Source organism: Callorhinus ursinus, unplaced genomic scaffold (assembly GCF_003265705.2).
Source record: "Callorhinus ursinus isolate GAN/ISIS: 27379988/994484 unplaced genomic scaffold, GSC_fseal_2.0 scaffold111, whole genome shotgun sequence".
Taxonomy (NCBI): domain Eukaryota; kingdom Metazoa; phylum Chordata; class Mammalia; order Carnivora; family Otariidae; genus Callorhinus; species Callorhinus ursinus.
In genome coordinates, this window is record NW_027397173.1 from 1,341,639 (window position 1) to 1,362,017 (window position 20,379).

Sequence of the window (20,379 nt, forward strand, 5' to 3'; positions counted from 1 at the left end):
TCTTAACTATAGGAAACAAACTGAGGGTTGCTTGAGGAGAGTTGGTTGGGGGAATGGGGTAATTGGGTGATGCGCATTAAGAAGGGCATGTGATATGATGAGCACTGGGTGTTATATGCAACTGATGAATAACTGAACTCTACATTTGAAACTAATGACGATATATTGGCTAACTGAATTTAAGTAAAAAAAAAAAGGAAAAAAAGAAGAGTTACTTTAAATCTCTATTATTAAGACAGTGTGGTATTGGTGAAGGGATAAACATAACACACATACGTCAATGAAATAGATTCCAGAGAATTCACTAACAGACTCACAAATACAGCCATTTGATCTTTGACAAAATTGCAAAAGAATTTGATTGAGTAAGAATATTCTTTTCAATAAATGGTATTGGAACAATCCACATGCAAAGGGGAAAAAAAAAACCCTTCAATGTAAACCTCATACCTAGCACAAAACTTAACTCAAAAAAAATTATTTTTAAGATTTATTTATTTATTTATTTATTTATTTATTTGAGAGAGAGAGTGCAGGTGAGCACAAGTCGGGGGGAGAGGCAGAGGGAGAGGGAAAAGCAGACTGCCTGTTGAGCCAGATGGGGCTACATCCCAGGTCTTTGAGATCATGACCTAAGCAGAAGGTGGATGCTTAATTGTCTGAGCCACCCAGGCATCCCTTAACTCAAAATTTATCATCACTCTAAACATAAAACGTGAAAGTACAGCACTTTGGGAAGAAAACATAGGTGGAAATCTTTATGGCTTGGGCTTTTTAAAATAAGACACAAAAAGTAAAATCTATACAAGGCACATCGATAAATTAGATTTCAGCAAAATTAAAACTTTTTGCGCTGCTCAGAGAATGAAAAGACAAGCCACAAACTGTGAAGAAATCTTTGCAAACCACATATCCCACAAAGGGTTTGCATAGAGAATATATAAAGAATTATTAAAACTGAACAGTTAGAGAAAAAAACCTAAACAGTTAGAAAACAACCCAATTAAAAAGAAACTTGCAAAACACTAGAACTGACACACTTCCAGAGAAAATATACAGATAGAAATAAGCACATGAAAAGATATTCAACATCATTCACCACTAGGGAAATGCAAATTAAAACTGTAATGAGATACCACTATAGGTCTATTAGAATAACTAACATTAAAATTTTTAAGAAATTCCAATACCAGGAACTGACAAGGAGAACAAATTAAACTCTCATACATTGCTGCTGGAAATGCAAAACGGTAGAGCCACTCTGGAAAGAAAGCAGTTCCAAATTAAATGGAGACTTAGTGTGTGACTCAGCAATCCCATACCTTGGTATTTACCCTAGAGAAAGCAAAAACATGTTTACACAAAACTTGTATGACAAATGTTTGTAGCAGCTGTATTCACAACTGTCAAAAACTGGAAAATAGCCTAACATCCTCCAACTGGTAAATGGACTGACATCCATCCTCAACTTGAATGCTACTCATCAATAAAAGGAACAAATTGCTAATACAGTCAACACCACAAATACTGAGAGAAGCCAGTCTGGAAAGGTTACATGCTCTAAGATTCCACTGATATGTCATTCTGGAAAAGGTAGAACTACAGGGTGAGCAAACAGGTGGGCGGGATTTAGGACTACAAAGCGGTAGCAAGAGTGATTTTTGGGTGATGGAACTGTTCCGTATTCTCATTGTTGTGACAGTTACAAATCTATACGTGTGTTTCAACTCTCAGAACCATACACATACACACACACACACACACACACACACACACACGTCAATTTTAGCATATGCAATTTTTTTATTGTTATGTTAATCACCATATATTACATCATTAGTTTTTGATGCAGTGTTCCATGATTCATTGTTTGTTCATAACACCCAGTGCACCATGCAAAACGTGCCCTCCTCAATACCCATCACCAGGCTAACCCATCCCCCCACCCCCCTCCCCTCTAGAACCCTCAGTTTGTTTTTCAGAGTCCATCATCTCTCATGGTTCGTCTCCCCCTCTGACATACTCCCCTTTTCTTCCTCTCCTGTTATCTTCTTCTTTTCCTTTTTTCTTATAATATGTTGCGTTATTTGTTTCAGAAGTACAGATCTGTGATTCAACAGTCTTGCACAATTCACAGCGCTCACCGTAGCACATACCCTCCCCAATGTCTATCACCCAGCCATCCCATCCCTCCCACCCCCAACCACTCCAGTAACACTCAGTTTGTTTCCTGAGATTAAGAATTCCTCATATCAGTGAGGTCATGTGATACATGTCTTTCTCTGATTGACTTATTTCACTCAGCATAACACCCTCCAGTTCCATCCATGTCGTTGCAAATGGCAAGATCTCATTCCTTTTGATGGCTGCATAATATTCCATTGTGTATATATACCACATCTTCTTTATCCATTCATCTGTCGATGGGCATCTTGGTTCTTTCCACAGTTTGGCTATTGTGGACATTTTAGCATATGCAATTTTTTTAAGAGGAGGGAGATCATTTTCCAGAAACTTCTGCCTTCAGCCCTATAACATAAAGCCCCCTGAAGGCAAGGGAACACCAAAGTCTAGCTGCTGTCTTGGAATTGAAAAAACAATAAAACACATACTGAATTTCAATTATCCTGCTGCAGCTTTATAAATGCTAAGGCATTTATACCTAGTTTTATTGAATAAAATAGTTTCAGTTTACCTCTGAGGGCCTGTGATCACTAACTTCCCAAAGGGTCTCAACCTTACTCCCGTCTGAGCAGCAACGGTGGGGAATGCTGGTCTGTGAAGCTGCAATCTCCCTCCCATCCGACGGCTGCAGCCCGTCTGCGTCAAATGGAGCTAGGTGGGTCACCCACTCCCGGGAGGCCACTGTGAAGGAGAGGGGAGATGTGGGTGCACATACATCTCGAGAGAGACAAACAGGCACTCAGGACTAGTAACCTCGACTTCTCAAGCGCTGGCGCTAGGGCAAGCAGGGAGGCGAGCAGAACGGACTCGTTCCTGAATGCTGTTGCGCAACTCACACCCAGGAATGTGAGCTCCCACAACACTTACCATTTGAGAAATATTATTACTGGTCACAGAACCACCCGGAGCTTTATCAGTTCACCAGGTGGAACAATTTGTACGAATACTAACTTTTTTTTTTCTTTTCTAAAATGTTTGAGAAGCTGAGCGAGTGGCTGTTCCTTGCATGTTACTGTGAAACCTCCTTGTTAACACATTATTAGCAAATACAGACCAGGAGGTGAGCAGAAGGAGCATGCTGCTGCTTGCTTCAGCATTCTCACTCTGGGAAGAACAATGTGGTGGAGAGATCCAGGAAAAGAGGCTGATCACCTAGGGGCACAATCTTGCTTTTCATTAAAAAAAAAACAAGCCAACACTGAATAGGCACAGTCTTGCTTTTCAGTAAAGAAACCCAAATTAAAACAATTTAGACTTTTTCACACCAGGGCATAGGTGACATGATTCCATCTGTCTGGCACACCAGGGTCAAGGGTTGACCCTCCCACACCCCCCAAGAGAGAGGAGCCAGTGGGGAAGTTCTGATCAGAGATCCCACTGCACACTCACCCACGTGCAATGTGAGTGGGCAGTGGTAAGCATCTGGCAGGGCTATAAGAAAGAAGAAAGGTGCATACATTTTATATCCACAGAGAAAGAAAACAGGAAGATTGTAATTCTTCATAGAATGTTAGTTGAAAGTCACTAACTGCTCAGAACAAAATCAAAAGCCTAACAAAAGGGAAACACAACACACCATGGTATATATCAACAGACAAAGCTGTAAACTCCAACAACACACAAACACTTGAACGTTAAAAAAAGACAAACCTGAAATTACTGCAGAGATGACATCCCAATCAAAGCATATATTAGACTGCTGACACCAGTGATGTTGGGAGTGGGGAATGGGAAAAACAAACAAACAAACCTGAAATTAGCAGAACAAAGCAGAAATCTAGCACATGCTCCCATTTCGACTCCACAAAATACACACTGCAGGAAATGAGCACAGAACCTGGAGGGTAATAAGGTCTTGGTTAATACATTCTTTTCCTTTAAGTACCTAATTTATTATTTTTTGGTTTTCTTGGTTTTTTTTTTTTAAGATTTTGTATTTATTCATTCGAGACACAGAGATACAGAGAGAGAGAGAGAACATAAGCAGGGGGAGAAGCAGAGGGAGGGGGAGAAGCAGGCTCCCCACTGAGCAGGGAGCCCGACGCAGGGCTCGATCCCAGGACTCTGGGATCATGACCTGAGCCAAAGGCAGATGCTTAACCATCTGAGCCACCCAGGCGTCCCCCTGATTTATTATTTTTTGAACTATTTGCATATTTTGCCATCATAACATTTCTTTTGGTGGGACAACTATTGCTATTTATTTTTATTTCAGTCAAGTGAATTTTAAAGGTTGAGGGAAGAAAAATGAAAAGGGCACTAGGAGATTTTCTAAACACTCTACTCCCAGCTGTGTAAGTCCTGCATAGTCAGAGCCACAGGAAAGAGGTCTCTACCTCTGACCCCTCAGTAGGCTGCTTGCTTTTGCCAAATAATCTTGTGATAATACAAAACTCCTATTTCTTGAGCTCATCATTCAATGGGGACATTCCTAAGCACTTAGGAATTTATTAACCTTGTGAGGGAGACACCAGTGTTAGCCCCACATTAAAGGTGAGGATATTGATGGAACCAGAAAAGACCCCAAATAGCCAGACAAATGTTGAAAAAGCAAAGCAAAGCTGGTGGCATCACAATTCCAGACTTCAAGCTCTACTACAAAGCTGTAATCATCACGACAGCATGGTACTGGCACAAAAACAGACACATAGATCAATGGAACAGAACAGAGAACTCAGAAATGGACCCTCAACTCTATGGTCAACTAATCTTGGACAAAGCAGGAAAGAATATCCAATGGAAAAAAGACAGTCTCTTCAACAAATGGTGTTGGGAAAATTGGACAGCCACATGCAGAAGAATGAAACTGGATCACTGCCTTACACCATACACAAAAATAGACTCAAAATGGATGAAAGATCTAAATGTGAGACAGGAATCCATCAAAATCCTAGGGGAGAACAAAGGCAGCAACCTCTTCGACCTCAGGCACAGCAACTTCTTCCTATAAACATTGCCAAAGGCAAGGGAAGCAAAGGCAAAAAATGAACTACATCAAGATAAAAAGCTTTTGCACAGCAAAGGAAACAGTCAACAAAACCAAAAGACAACCGACAGAATGGGAGAAGAGATTTGCAAATGACATATCAGATAAAGGGCTAGTATCCAAAATCTATAAGGAACTTATCAAACTCAGTACCGAAGGAACAAATAATCCAATCAAGAAATGGGCAGAGGACATGAACAGACATTTCTGCAAAGAAGACATCCAAATGGCCAACAGACACATGAAAAAGTGCTCAACATCACTCATTATCAGGGAAATACAAATCAAAACCCCATGAGATACCACCTTACATCTTAACAAGTCAAGAAACAGATGTTGGCGAGGATGTGGAGAAAGGGGAACCCTCCTACACTGTTGGTGGGAATGCAAGCTGGTGCAGCCACTCTGGAAAACAGTATGGAGGTTCCCCAAAAAGTGAAAATAAAGCTACCATACGACCCAGCAATTGCACTACTGGGTATTTACACCAAAGATAAAAATGTAATAATCCAAAGGGGCACCTGCACCCCAATGTTTATAGCAGCAATGTCCACAATAGCCAAACTATGGAAAAAGCCTAGACATCCATCAACAAATGAATGGATAAAGAAGATGTGGTACATATATACAATGGAATATTATGCAGCCATCAAAAAATGAAATCTTGCCATTTGCAACAACGTGGATGGAACTAGAGGGTATTATGCTAAGCGAAATAAGTCAGAGAAAGACAATTATCATATGATCTCACTGATATGTGGAATTTGAGAAACAAAGCAGAGGATCATAAAAGAGAGGAAAAAATGAAACAAGATGAAACCAGTGAGGGAGACAAACCATAAAAGACTCTTAATCTCAGGAGACAACCTGAGGGTTGCTGGAGTGGAGGGGTGTGGGAGGGATGCGGTGGGATGATGGACACTGGGGAGGGTATGTGTTGTAGTGAGCGCTGTGTACTGTGTAAGACTGATGAATCAAAGACCTGTACCCCTGAAACAAATAATATATTATATGTTGATAATAAAAATAAATTTTAAAAAAAGGTGAGGATATTGAAACACTGAGAGCTTAAGTATTTACCCAAAATCACAGAGCTAGTAAATGAACACATATTGAGGTTTAACTCATAGTCAGAACTACCAACCTTTACATCCTGCCTCATGCCTACTAATAATATCCAAACATACAAAGTGGTTTTGAATATTAAAAAAAAAGTTTTTCCATGTATAAGTCAGGACTCTGAAATCCAGAATATATGGGGCAATGTCTCTTCCAGCTCTAAACCAAACCAGAAGGTCCTAATGTTCTACAAGAATTTTATATTAGTAAACCTAATTATAAGGAAAGAACACTAACTTGAATAGTCCCCAAAATTATAAAGCAATACTTCAACCAAACAATCCATATCCCAATCCATTTCTATTCACCTGCTATAAAACAATGAGATACCTTCTCTTTACCAGAACCAGGGTGTAACCTTTGTTTCATGTTGGCTATAAAGAAAATAAGAGAATAACACAACTGATAACATTTATTTAGAAAACCATGACAATCCCCCCTCATTATTGTCCCAACTTTCTCATCTGAAATTCCAGACATGCAATTAAGATATAAAGGTAAATGTTGATCTTCTCTGTTCTCTACACATATTTAAAAGTCCACAGGGGCGCCTGGGTGGCTCAGATGGTTAAGCGTCTGCCTTCGGCTCAGGTCATGATCCCAGAGTCCTGGGATCGAGCCCCACATCGGGCTCCCTGTTTCTGGGGAGCCTGCTTCTCCCTCTGCCTCTCTCTCTCTGTCTCTCATGAATAAATAAATAAAATCTTAAAAAAAAAAAATAAAAAAAAAATAAAAGTCCACAGACACTCTGAGAAACAAACTGAGGGTTCTAGAGGGAAGGGGGTGGGGGAAGGGGTTAGCCTGGTGATGGGTATTAAAGAGGGCACGTATTGAGTAGAGCACTGGGTGTTATACATAAACAATGAATCATGGAACACTACATCAAAAACTAATAATGTAATGTATGGTGACATAACACAATAAAATAAAATTTTAAAAAAAAACCTTAAGGGAAAAAAAAAAAAAAGTCCACAGAATCCAACAGTGGGTTGAAGATTCTGGGTTTCTACTTCTAAAGAATGAGCCTGGGGGCGCCTGAGTGCCTCAGTCCGTTAAGTGGCTGCTTTCGGCTCAGGTCATGATCCCAGGGTCCTGGGATCGAGCCCCGCATCAGGCTCCCTGCTCGGCGGAGAGCCTGCTTCTCCCTCTCCCTCTGTCTGCTGCTCTGCCTACTTGTGCTTTCTATCTGTTAAATAAATAAATAAATAAACATCTTAAAAAAAAAAAAAAGAATGAGCCTGCTGTGAAGGTCAGTGTCAACAGCAACAACTCAATGGCCATAAAGCCGATTCAGAATTGCTAAATGTAGATGAAACACGGTAGTCCAAGAACCAGGCCCTGGGGAAATCACCGTCCTTTGCTATTGCAGTTGCTTGAAGTCCATGCCAAACAAAATAAACTAAAATAAAATGTTGTAATCCTGGACTGATGCAAAATAACACTTAGGATGGAACCCTCTTCAAGTCTGACACACAGGCAGCTCAAGAGCTAATGAGACTTGACGCACTGCCACAGAAGTTTCCAACATTACAGTGACTGGTGGCCCCAGTGCAGAGAGGAGCTCAGGAGCACCAGGCTACTCCAAGTTCTATGAAACGCACCTGTGCCTGGCAGTCCCTTTGAGCATCCAGTGTACAAAATCAACCCCACCTTGACTCACCCCAGAACAGGAAAGAAATCTGGGAGCAAGTGCTAGGAGTCAAGAAACAGGAGCCTGGCCACACACCTGTCCTTCACTGACCTATGAGCTCAGGGTTGTCTGCTTAACGGGAATCAGCTCTTTGAATGATTATAGTATAAGAGTCTTTTTAAAAAGCTCTCCCATTTTAAGTCACAGAATTTCAGAGTTTTATTGTACCTTAAAGTTGTCTTGTCCATTACCTTAATAGACTTGGGAAGCCATTCTCACTTAACAAATGGAGAAAACGAGGCACAAACATTTGGAGCCCAAAGACACTTCAAGAAACGGGCAGCACTAAAACTAGTATCTGTCCTGAGGTGAGACTGGGTGAGGGCCTCACACCGACTCATCTCCCTCATACACTCTTCCCATGGGGTCATTCCTAGGCCATCATTGGCTAAAAATCAGGTTTCCACTCCCTGAGACAGGAAACACACAGGAAGAGCAAGCAGTTTGGAGGGCTGGAGGTGAAGACAAATCCAGCTGGAATGTGTTGAGTTTGAAATATCTATGAGGCACGGAGGGGGAATGAGCAAAAGCAGCTGGACGTCTGGCCTACTAAGAAGCATTAGGGAGGGGCACCTGAGTGGCTCAGTTGTTAAGCATCTGCCTTCGGCTCAGGTCATGATCCCCAGGTCCTGGGATCGAGCCCCGCATCGGGCTCCCTGCTCTGCGGGAAGCCTGCTTCTCCCTCTCCCACTCCCCCTGCTTGTGTTCCCTCTCTCGCTGTGTTTCCGTCAAATAAATAAATAAAATCTTAAAAAAAAAAAAAAGAAGCATTAGGGAATGAAAACGCTATACGCAGGAAACTACTGGAAGGACTGTCTTTTCTCCCACCTCTTCAGACAACAAAGCCAGAGAAAATACCACAGTTCATCAAATCCAAGATGCCACTGATTCTAAAACCAATGACTAAAAAGGAAAAACTGTTGTCAAAATCTGAAACAGTACTAAAATAGCATGGATTGCAAGATGCATCCCAAATTCGGACATTGTAACATGAAAAACAAAGGTATTTAGATTGCAGTGAATACAGAGTAGACATCTGTTTTTGTAACTTTTTAATTCTGATATAATTTCAAGTTTATAGAAAAGTTGCAAAAACAGTACAAAGAATTCCCAAAATACCCTTTACCCAGGGAGCTTCACCAGTTGTTTTCACTTTGCCCCATTTATCATGTGCATTGTATCATTTTCTTTCCCCACCCTTCTCCTTCATTCTCTCAGATTGTTTCATACTTTGTGCCCTCCTATCTCTAAATATCTCAGTATGCACTTACCAAACTCAAGGACATGGTGACAACAGAATGATCAAACTCAGGAAATGTGACACTGATATAATACTATTGTCTATTCCATCATTCACATTCAAATTTTGTCCACTGTACCAATAATGTCCTTTATAGCTCTTCTACCCCTTTCTTGGCTCCATTCCAGGGTCAAGTAGCATATACAGGTGTCAGGTCCCTTTAGTCCTCTTTCAACTAGAATAGTTCCTCAGTCTTTGTGTTTCTTGACTTTGAAATGTTTGAAGAGTACAAAGGCCAGTTAGTTACTCTGTAGAACATCACACAAACGGGAGTTTGTCTGATGTCTCCTCACAGAGAGTCAGGTTATGGGGGGAATACCCTCAGGGTGAGGTGGGTGAGGTAGTGTCCTTCTCAGTACCTCTCATCAAGAAGGCCCAGTGATGTCTCTTTACAGGTGACCTTAACTTTGATCACTTAGTTAGGATGGCATCCACAGCAGGGCAATTACCTTTTATAAGAATGTGAATTATGAGAATTTTTTTTAAAGATTTTATTTACCTAGGGGCGCCTGGGTGGCTCAGTCAGTTAAACATCTGCCTTTGGCTCAGGTCATGATCCCAGGGTCCTGAGATCAAGCCCCACATTGGGCTCCCTGCTCAGCAGGAAGCCTGCTTCTCCCTCTCCCATTCCCTCTGCTTGTGTTCCTGCTCTTTACTCTCTCTGTCAAATAAATAAATAAAATCTTTAAGAAGAAAAAGATTTTATTTATTCATTTGAGAGAGAGAGAGAGTGGCAGTGGGGAGGGGCAAAGGGAGAGGGAGAAGCAGGCTCCCCACTGAGCAAGGAGCCCGATGTAGGGTTCGATCCCAGGACCCTGAGATCATGACCTGAGCCAAAGGCAGACACTTAACAACTGAGCCACCCAGGCACCCCAATAAATAAAATCTTTTTTAAAAAAGATTATATTTATTTTATTTATTTATTTAGAGAGTGCATGCATGTGGCGGGGGGGGGGGGTGTCAGAGGGAGAGAGAATTTCAAGCAGACTCTCTGCTGAGCACAGAGCCAGACTCAGTGTTTGATCCCAGGACCCCAAGATCATGACCTGAGCCAAAATCAAGAATCAGATGTTCAACTGACTAAACCACCCAGGAGCCCCAAATTATGAGAATTTTCAACAGTAATATCTACAAACAACAAAGTCTTACTTTATGTATACAATGTGAAATAATAAAGATTCAAAAAGAATTTAAAATGTGTCAAGAACTGCTTAATTTTAAGCATTTTTGCTACAGAGCAGGCCTGGCTAAGTTTGAGTTAGGCAGGACCCCTGCAAACATCCTATTTGAAGCAGTTTTCTGAGGAGTGCTACTGGCAGTGACAACAGGCCACTAATATAGATCGTGGGGTTTAGAAATTGGGCATCTAGGTTTCTGGCCAAGTCAGGAGGCAAACTCACTTGTTACTTCCCTTTATTTAGGTCCTTGGGGAGTAGTGACCTCACTGAAGTCGGACCACAAAATCAGTCAGCTGAATCCAGGGAACTAACTGGCTGAGCTACAGTCAGCCCTTAGGAACTGGCTTCCTTGGGGCAGAAGGTACTACCTTCCCTGTTATCACGGGGAGAATGAACTCTCAGTTTTTCCCCCATCCACCTGGGGACAAGCAGCCCCTGAGTATGCAGGGAGGAAGCTCATCTGTCCTGTAGTCTCTCCCCAGCTGGGGACTGGGTGGTACTGCCCACTCTTGCCCAGTTTTGTCCATGTTCATGAACACAGCCAAAAGCCTTGAGACCACATGGACTGGCAGTCCTAGCCCATCCCTCCTCAGGCCACCTGAGTAGAGCCAGGGCAGGTAAAGATGTTCTAAATACCTTGAGCTCGCCCTAGGGTATGGCAACTTGCTGTCAAATTCTGACTAAGCAGACCACTCTATTGATTTTTAAATAATGTGTAACTGTTTATGAAATTCCTGTGCCCTTAAGCTAAGCCCCATATCAGTGACGGTTTAATTACATTAGTTGATGTTGGTTCTTATGCATATGGTCTGATGCCATCTGTGACCCTGAGGGAGACCCCACAGGCCCCCGGTGTGAATGGCACTCCTAGGAGGTTGCCCTGGCAGGACCACAGGATGGCTGGCAGAGGCTACAGGCCCAATCCCAACATCAGACTCATCTTTTTAATGTTATTTCCTTGGGCATGCACACCCAGGATGTCTACCAATGCAAAACACAATTATGCTTAACATGGAATTTGAGTTGCTGATTCCCTTACCTCTCACTTTACACATCTAGACAGATCGTGTCACAACTTTTTACCAGCACTGAAAACTCCTTTCTTTTTAATGGACAGAAATGATCTAGTCGCTGAGGCAGTGACATGTGGTAGAAATCCCACATGCTAGGAGGCATAGGATCTGCAGAGAGCCTATCCAGATCCTGGTGCCACGGGATTCTGAGCATAACCCCATCTTCGGGATGTGGACAAGAGCATGCCCTGGCGCAGCAGACTCCTATGAGCACTACATGGAAGAATTTACCAAAAGCAGAAAACAGAGCCTGGTACATAGTGAGCGCACAATTTAAAAACAAATCACCAAAAAAATTTTAAAAGTTTAAAAAATTAAAAAAATAAATAAAAATCACCAAGAGACAAGGGCTCCATTTCTGACAACCAGCATAGCCAGCGCACAAGCCATGCGGAGGGCCCAGGGGACACACTCCAGCTGTGTGGTGAGCCACACAGGCCTCTAGTGACCAGGTACACAAAGCCTGTGCTCCCATAGCCCCCATGCACCCTGCCTCCATGGAGCAGCAGCAGGGAAGTGTGGAGCCTATCACAGACCAAGGTGGGGTAGGCCCCCTTCCAGCTGGTGACTGGTTCAATGGGCCAGAAGACAATGACGCAGAGGCCACTGGGTGTGTTCCTCCTCATTCTTAGAGTCACAGAAGCCACCCTCCCTCTTCCTCCAGATGTGAGACAGCTACCACCAACATGACAATGTGCAAAAAAGGGGCAGCCTGGGCCCCCAAATACTGGTTCAGCCACTGGAATAACCCATCCTGAAGTGCTATACTTTCCTTCCGGACTTCCTTTCTGTTTAAGCCAAGACTGAGTTGGGTTTTCCATCACTGGTAGCTAAAAATATCCCAACTGATGGACAAATTCCACAAATGTAAAATTATTAACTGAAAACTTAAAAAAACTAGACATTGTGAAGAATGACTTCCCTTCAGATCTTTAACAGTAATAATAAATGATGTTCACTTTGACAAACTCCCAACACACCAAAATTTTAACTTATTAACAAAGCAGATCCCAAAATAAAATAACTGGGTTATAAGAGCCTGTGTCACATCATAAAAGGATCTGCTGGTTTCCTCTCATGAAATACAAAATAAGTTGGGGTGCCTGAGTGGCTCAGTCAGGTAAGGCTTCGGCTCAGGTCATGATCCCAGGGTCCTGGGATCGAGCCCCTTGTCAGGCTCCCTGGCACACAGGGAGCCTGCTTCTCCCTTCCTCTCTGCTTCTACTCTTACCTCTGTCTCCCTCTCTCTCAAATAAATAAATAAAATCTTTGAAAAAAAAAGAAATACAAAATAAGTCAATGCACAAAAGCTGGCATATGCCAGGGCTTCTCAAACTTGAGTGCATTAGAATTACCTAGAGGGTGTTGGTTTATTTGAGAAATAAATGATTTCAACTCAAGGGAGACCGTGTACCAGTCTTTGAGAAACAAGACGCCATTATGTTGAAGTTTAAGGAAGGACAATCCGGGGTTGAGGGAGACAGATGAGTACAACCAGGCAGCGCCAGCTACACGCTCTAACTTCACCAAGATTTTAAAAACACAGAACACCGTCCAAAAGACTCCCATTCCTGGGTTCACAGAAAGCAACATTCAAAATCCTTTGGTGGAAAAGTCTCACCAGGAGGCTCAAGGTTACCCTATGGATGGAGGGAGGAAAGCCTTCTGCTACTGCAGCCCTCCAAATAGCTCCAGGTAGAATCTGACCCAAAGTTTTGGCTTCCTGCTTGTGATTAACCAAATCTCTGGCCTTGAGCCTGAATTCTTAATTTGTACTTGAAGCCAAGGTCTCAGCTAAGCCCAAATCTTAAGTCTAGTTACAGCCACTGCCATTCAACCTTTTACAAAACGACCACGGAATTGAGAGCAAAGTGGCTGTGGCCCTGGAGTTGCCCCACCAGGTCAGAGGGCACTGTTCCCTCCAGTCAGGAGCCACACCATGCCCCTGACTGCCCCTCTGAAACTTCCAGCTCAAGGTGTGAAACTGAAAAAATGCTGAAACCCTACCTTTTGCTCTATAAAATGTTGTTTCTAATTTCATGATGTTAAATGTTATCTCAAGTTCCGGTTCTTCAGAGAAGGCTTGTTATTTCCTCATTCTGCAAAAATGTTTATCCTCTATTTTTTATTGAATCTGAACTATATATAAATACACAAGACCCATTTTTATTTGCTAGTATAGGACTAGTTCAATCTCTAATAGTTTAAGCCACTAATACAGATATAAATCAAACAGAAAAGGGACAGCATGGTAGTACATTACTTATCTGCCTTAGCACTTTTCTTTAATATACAGACTCTTGCACACAGTTCATAAAACTGTGAGGCTGCTCAGTGTTCTGTTTAACAAATTAATTTTAACTACCTTTTTTTAAGTTTTTTTAATTTTCTGCTTTGAAATGTATTCTAAGTCCAATGTGGAAAACTTGGAAATCCCAGCAAAGGCCTCTAAGAAAAACACAAGGTCACCCATAATCCCTCCCTCCTACTTGACAGTGCTGGAGGTGAAACCTTAAGCATCACTTGATCTTCTCCAAGCCCTCCAGCTCCACAGTTCTTGCCCTGACACCCGCCCCCCGTCCACTGTTGGATGGCTTGGCCTAAGTCTCCAGCGCACGATTTATGAGTGTGAAACACCCAAAGAGACTGGACAGACTCCTATGTGGGATTTGTGACTGAGCCCACCGATGGGAGGAAAGGGATGATCCTGCTGAACAACTAGTACAACACATAAAACTTGCAACAGACTATTTTTAGTCCCTGAGAGTGGCATGTTATTTCAAACAATTTTCCCAAGTGCAAACTCGTGATACAACCAAAGGAAGCAGGTACATCCTAAAAAGTTTCTGTACGGAGGGATGCAATCTTAACATTCTGTGGATTAAGTGGCCTGCTCAGAGGAACCGGGCCTCGCGCTCTGCAGGTGAAGGGGGAGACTGAGGGACCTGGCACCGTGGGCGATCCAGGAGCCTGGGTGCCTGGCAGCCGCGCGCGTCCCTGGAGCAAAGTCAGCGGCCTCGGCTCATGCTCTCTACCCACCATTTAACCTCCGAGTCATCAGTGAGGACCACAGCCCTCGTCCCGATCCTGATCGCACGCCGGGAGTTTAGCGTCCAACTCAGCAGAGGGGCCAGAAAGCTGCAAACTCGTTGCGAAAACCACGCACACTGCAGGAACGGCAGCAACTGTAGGATCTGGTTTTCAAAGGTTTGGTGGAGCAGCTGAATTCCCGCAGGACACGTTCTTTTTAAGTGACCTCCCGCCCCGCCCCTCCCCCCCCGCCTTCCGGGGTGACGGAAAAAAGCGGCCAGCACGTCAGGCTTACCGAACCTGGGGTCCCATACCCGGAGGCGAAGGGAGGACACGGACCCCGCGCAGGACCCGGTCCCGGGAGTCGAGGCTAGGGCGGGGGGTGTCGCGGGGTTCGCCCCCACGATCCCGCCGCGCCAACAGTCGCAGAGCCCCGGCCCCCCTGGTCCCCACCTGCCGACTGCCTGGGGCGCAGCCCGGGAGACCTGTAGCCTTTCTCCTCCGCTGCCCCACCCGCGGGGAGCGAGCCTGGGCCTGCCGCACGTGCGGCGGAGGGGCGGGCCCCGCAGCCCCGCCCCAGCCCCGCTCACCTGGGCTGTGGGCGCCTCCGGTGTCCCTCGCGCGCGGGGTACAGGGTCGCAAGCCAAGGACGCTGGCGCTTGCGCGGGGAGCCCAAGACTCGTACCGCCGGCAGCTCTTTGTGTCTGGAGGCCCCGACGCAGCGTTCCTGCAGCGTCCAAGCGCCGCCTCCTTGTCCTCCCTGCGCCAGGCTCCGGGGGCCCAACCCGAGTGGGCGGGGCGTGTGGGCGCCGTGTGGGCGGGGGCGTGCGGGCCCGGGAGAGGCGAACAGGGGCGCGGGCGCCTCCTCAGTCAGTCTCCGTGGCCTGTCCTGGGAGTGTAGAGCTGCAGCTTTCTGTTAGCGACGTGCTCATACGTGGTTTGGCTGTTCACAGTCCTTACTCCAGCATCATCTTCTGGGAACACCCCGAGGAGGCAAGCCAGGTAGTAGTAATACCCCAAATTCGCAGGTGAAGGAACCGGAAGACACAAAACTTATGGTTCCTGTCTTCCCGTCATATATCAAATCAAATATTTATTGAGCACGTACTAGTGCCACGCGTCGTCCCTGGGGCTGAAAATGGAGCAGTAACAATGCGGGGAGGGTGGGCCAAATAAAATACCTGCCCCTCGTGGAGTTTACCGGAAGACAATTTAAAAGCTTAAATGAGCGCGCCTGGGTGGCTCAGTCGTTAAGCGTCTGCCTTCAGCTCAGGTCATGATCCCAGAGTCCTGGGATCGAGCCCGTTGTCGGGCTCCCTGCTCAGCCGGAAGCCTGCTTCTCCTCCCACTCCCTCTGCTTCTGTTCCCTCTCTCGCTGTCTCTGTCAAATAAATAAAATCTTTAAAATAAATAAATAAAATCTTAAATGGAATATACAAAAATGTTAGTTATAAATGCCAAAAGAAGCAAATTAAGAGAGGAGTTTAAGGAGTGCAGGAGGTTGGGCCAGGGAAGTTCAGAGGAACGGTGACATTTTAAGTGAAGACCAAAAAGGGGTGAGGGTGGAAGACAGGCAGCAAGCTGGGGGAACAGTTGGCCAGGCCTTGAGTCTAGAGGATGCCCAGTGAGTTTCTTTGTGGCCAGGAAGAGTGGCAGAGTGAAGAGTGTGGTGTGTGAGGCCAAAAAGAAGTGAGAGATGGGCAGAGAGGTAGGTAGGGCCTTGCTGCCCCTTGTAAGGACTTGGTTACTACTCAGTGTTTAGTAGGGGGAACTTGTGGTTGGACTTAAAGTCGCTCTAATCACTGGGTGAGGGCAAGTGGGGAGAGAGCGAGCAAAGATTGAAGTAGGGAGACCATTAAGAAGTGATGGCAGTAATTGACTGAGAGGTGAAGGTGGCTTGGACCAGGGTGGAGGGGGTGAGGAGTGGTTAGATGAAGGATATTTGGGGTGGTCCAGCAGATAGGAAGTGCGTCCAATTGGAGGTGGGTTGTGGGAGAGAGAAAGGGGGACTCCAAGGTTTTGGTGGAAGCAACCACAGTTACTCATTTTATGCTGGGTTCCTTCCATGCACAACCTTATTTTAATCCTCACAACGATCCCAGGCCATAGTTGTAAAATTGTCCTTTTACAGAGGCGGGAAATGAAGCTTAAGCATGAAATAACATACTGGGATCCATATAGCTCCCAGGTGCCAAAATCTGACCCCAGAACTTGCACATGCTCTGGCTGGACCCCGCTGCTGATCAGAGACCTCGGGCTGCATACCCCTTCCCCCTCCTCCTCTCAGTGCTCTCAATGCCACCACTGTCCTTCCAGTCATCAAATTAAGAGGCTTGTCTTCACTCCTTATCTTGTAGGCTTCAGGGCATGGACCAGTTGCACTCTGGGTCCCTGACAGCAGTCCTGCCTGTCCTGTGGCTTCTCTGACTGTTCCTTCTCAATGCTCCCTTGTGGTTCTCCTTTTCTCTTCCCTAGATATTGTGACTGCTAGTTGTGATCTTGCATGAGGAAGGTGTAGGTGTCTTTATTTGGTAGGGACTCTACTTTAAAGGATGTGAGGATCTGGGGAAATGTGACTGGTGGGGAGGAGACCGGATAAAAGCTAGGCTCTGGGGAACAGGGTAGGAAAAGGAGGTGGGGGGCGGGAACCAAGGACAAGTGAAAATTGCAACTGCCTGCAAGTGGCAAACTCCACCTAGAGTGAAAGGCAACCAGGGGAGACTAGTAAGTGATGCTCACTTCATGCTCTGTGCTGTGAGGTTTTCCTGACCTGCTCTGAGTGAGGCTGGAACCCTTCTGATGTGCCTGGGACCCGTCCCAGCCAGTGCGGGGGCACAATGGCAGGCCACACCATGCAGATGTGGACTAGCTGGGGGATGCATAGCCAAGATCCTGACCAATTCCTTTATGATACTAAGTTCCTGGGGGTGCCTGCTGCAGTAGCAATAAAGAGTCTTTATTCAGAATGATCATGTACCCAGGTAAACATTCTATAACCCTAAGGAGAAAAAAAAGTGAATAACTGGGCTCAACTAGCAGTCTTCAACTCAATTGTATAAAAATATTCAGGTATCTTATTTTAAGCCTCACAGCCATTAAAATTATTTTTCTTAAAATAAATAAATATAAAAATGAATAAAATTATTTTCCTTAGGTTGTTTAAAGCAGGCTACTAAAGCATGCCCCCCCACCCCCACCCTGCTTTTGTCTGTTGCTGTCCTGGGCCAACTGCACAGCTCCAACTACCTGCAGAGCTAAGACTTCTTCCCTAAATGTAGCAACCATCACCACCTACTTTCCAGAAATGAAGTGTTCTGCCCACTTCAAAAGGTCTTTTAAGCCAGAGAAAAATGGGAGGACCCAACCCTGGGTGGCTGGGATCAGATAAGACAAGGAAGAAGATAGAGAAGAAAATGTGGGTTCAAGATGCCGGCAATAAACTCAGCTGGAAAAAACAGGCAGGAAGTGATTGGACCTGATATTTTAGCTGGGAAAGGTGGCCAAAGGGCCAGATATAGTTGGCATATAAAAAGAAGTAGTAGCTACAAACTAAATGGAGTTAGAGGCAAAGAGAAATGAAAACCAGAAGTTTCTCCAAGGTTATCTTGCTTAGGTGGAAGGTGAAGTTGCAGTGTTGCTCAGTGCCTTAGTGAGACATTAAGTGCGTTCCCCTCACCATGACTTGCTAGGGAAGTACTGAGTTATAATTGTCTTATAAACTAAGTATTGTGTATAATTAACCAGAGATGGGGCTCAGAAGTAAACTTCAGTGACCTCATTAGAAGCATATCATCTTACCCACAGCCTGGGTGTAGAAGAAAAACAGCAATAGGTCAGCAACTGAAGCTGGGAAAATCCTATTGGATAGTTCGTCTTATCCTACGGTCTCTCATCACATCTACTCATTTTGTTTCCAGAGCATGCTTGATATCATGAGAGACTAAAGATGCAAGGGAAAGAAGAATCGTTACCTCTTCAGGACTCAGTGGGGTTGATGTGACCTTGAGACATGAGAGAGAAAAACCATGGCTCCAGAGTTCTGGATCATAAGATGTGCCTTATCATGTTAAAGCCACAGCCCCTGACTCCCAGTATTTCTAATTGCATCTCTCTATTTGCTGTGACAGAATGACCTTAATCTTCCCCAAACCGGCTTCAATATGTATTCCTTTCCTCAAGGTCTTTGATGACTCCACATTCACTAGATGGTGGAACCCAGATTCATTGACCCGCATCCAGAATCCTTTAGACATCCCACCTCACCTTTCCAACTTCTCCTATCACTTGCATCATGAACCCCTGGCTCCGTGTATGAGCTGCCTCTTGAGAGTGTCCTCTGTGCTGTTGCCTTTGTGTTTTTGACATGCCTCGCCTCCTTTCTAACTACTCAAGTCTATTTATTCATCAGGGTTGTACTCAAATCTGGCCACTACTAAGAAGACCCCCACAGTGCCCATTGTTTGCCCTACCCATTGACTAAGCAGTCCTACTCTGCTGTGTGCCATTCATTCTGATGTTCGATCTGTTACTTAAGTCTTGTGTCTCTGTCTGAAGTTCCTCTGGAACTTCAGTTCAGAGGAACTGAAGTTCCTCTCAAACTCAATTGTTTGAGTTCCAATTAGATTGTAAATGCCTACACTAAGACATGATGGGTGGGGGGTGTAGTACAAAGCCTGGCAAAAGTAAGGATTCATTGTTTTATTGAATTTTAGTGTCAATTTTATGTTTCTGATGATCATTTCAATTAACGTGGAACGGAAAAGCATAGCTTTTCTCTGTGATATAAACATCCTAATTTTTCTTAAATAGCCTATCATGAAATTGCCATCTATAAATTCCAGTGTGATGTAGGGAGTTGAGAAATGTCAGCATACCCTCGGATGGCTAGGCTTTGGCAGATAACCACAGAATACTGCATTTGTTTCACAGTGTTGTTAATTCACATTCATTTTCCACAGTCATTTCAATTCATAGTAACAACAATCACATGATTTAAGAAAGAACTCTTTTTTAATGGACTTTTATCCTTTAATGGAAACATGTGCCATATTCAGGTTCTTAGAACATTTCCTGGGAGTCATGGCTAAGTGCTGACCTCAGCACATTTAGAAAATACTTTCATTTGTGGATGTCGTTGCTTCATTACCCTTTGGTAAATGTTGACAGTTCACATATGCCCAGTTTAACTCAGTCTGAATATATTTGACCCTTTTAGTAAATTCCACTTTTCTTCTTTTAATAAGAATTTATTATTTTAGAATAATTTTAAATTTATGGAATAGTTGCAAAGATAGTGAAAAGTTCCCATATATCTCTCACCCAGTTTCCCTTAATATTAAGGTCTTACACAACCATGGTTCAATGATCAGAATCAGGTGATTAGCTACAAATGACACCACTGCTAGCTAAACTCCAGACTTTTTTTGATCTCAGCAATGTTTCCACTAAGGTCCTTTTTCTTTTCCAAGATCCCAATCAACATCTCAAATGGCATTCAGTCATTATGTCTCCTCAGTCTCTTCTGGTCTGTGAACTTTCCTAGACTTTCCTTGCTTTTCATGACCCTGACAGTTATGACGAGCACTGGTCAGGCGTTTCACAGAATGTCCTCAGTTCAGGCTTGTCTGATGTTCTCTAATGATTTTGACTGGTGTTATGGGTTCTGGGAAGAACTACAGAGATAAAATGCCTTTCTCATAGCATCATATCCAGGGGTACCTGACATTCCCTGATCATTATTGATGATGTTAATCTTTTGGTTCATGTGGTGTCTGCCAAATCTCTCTACTGCAAAGTTGAAATTTTTTCTTTCCATACTC

The 20,379-nt window shown here is 44.1% G+C and overlaps 1 protein-coding gene and 1 non-coding gene across 2 annotated transcripts in view; one reads left to right on the forward strand and one right to left on the reverse strand.

Moving 5' to 3' along the window:
* NINL (ninein like) overlaps window positions 1-15,307 on the reverse strand; it is a 173,700-nt gene extending 158,393 nt beyond the window's left edge. Inside the window, exons 1-2 of the mRNA XM_073889644.1 lie at window positions 15,151-15,307; window positions 2,696-2,865 (exon numbers count right to left, since the gene is read on the reverse strand). The gene's annotated coding sequence lies outside the window, so the exon portion shown is untranslated. The remainder of the gene's footprint in view (window positions 1-2,695; window positions 2,866-15,150) is intronic.
* On the forward strand, window positions 3,846-3,906 carry LOC112828161 (small nucleolar RNA SNORD104). The gene has a single exon (XR_003209430.1). It is a non-coding gene; the product is annotated as a small nucleolar RNA SNORD104 (small nucleolar RNA).
* Window positions 15,308-20,379: the final 5,072 nt, after the last annotated feature.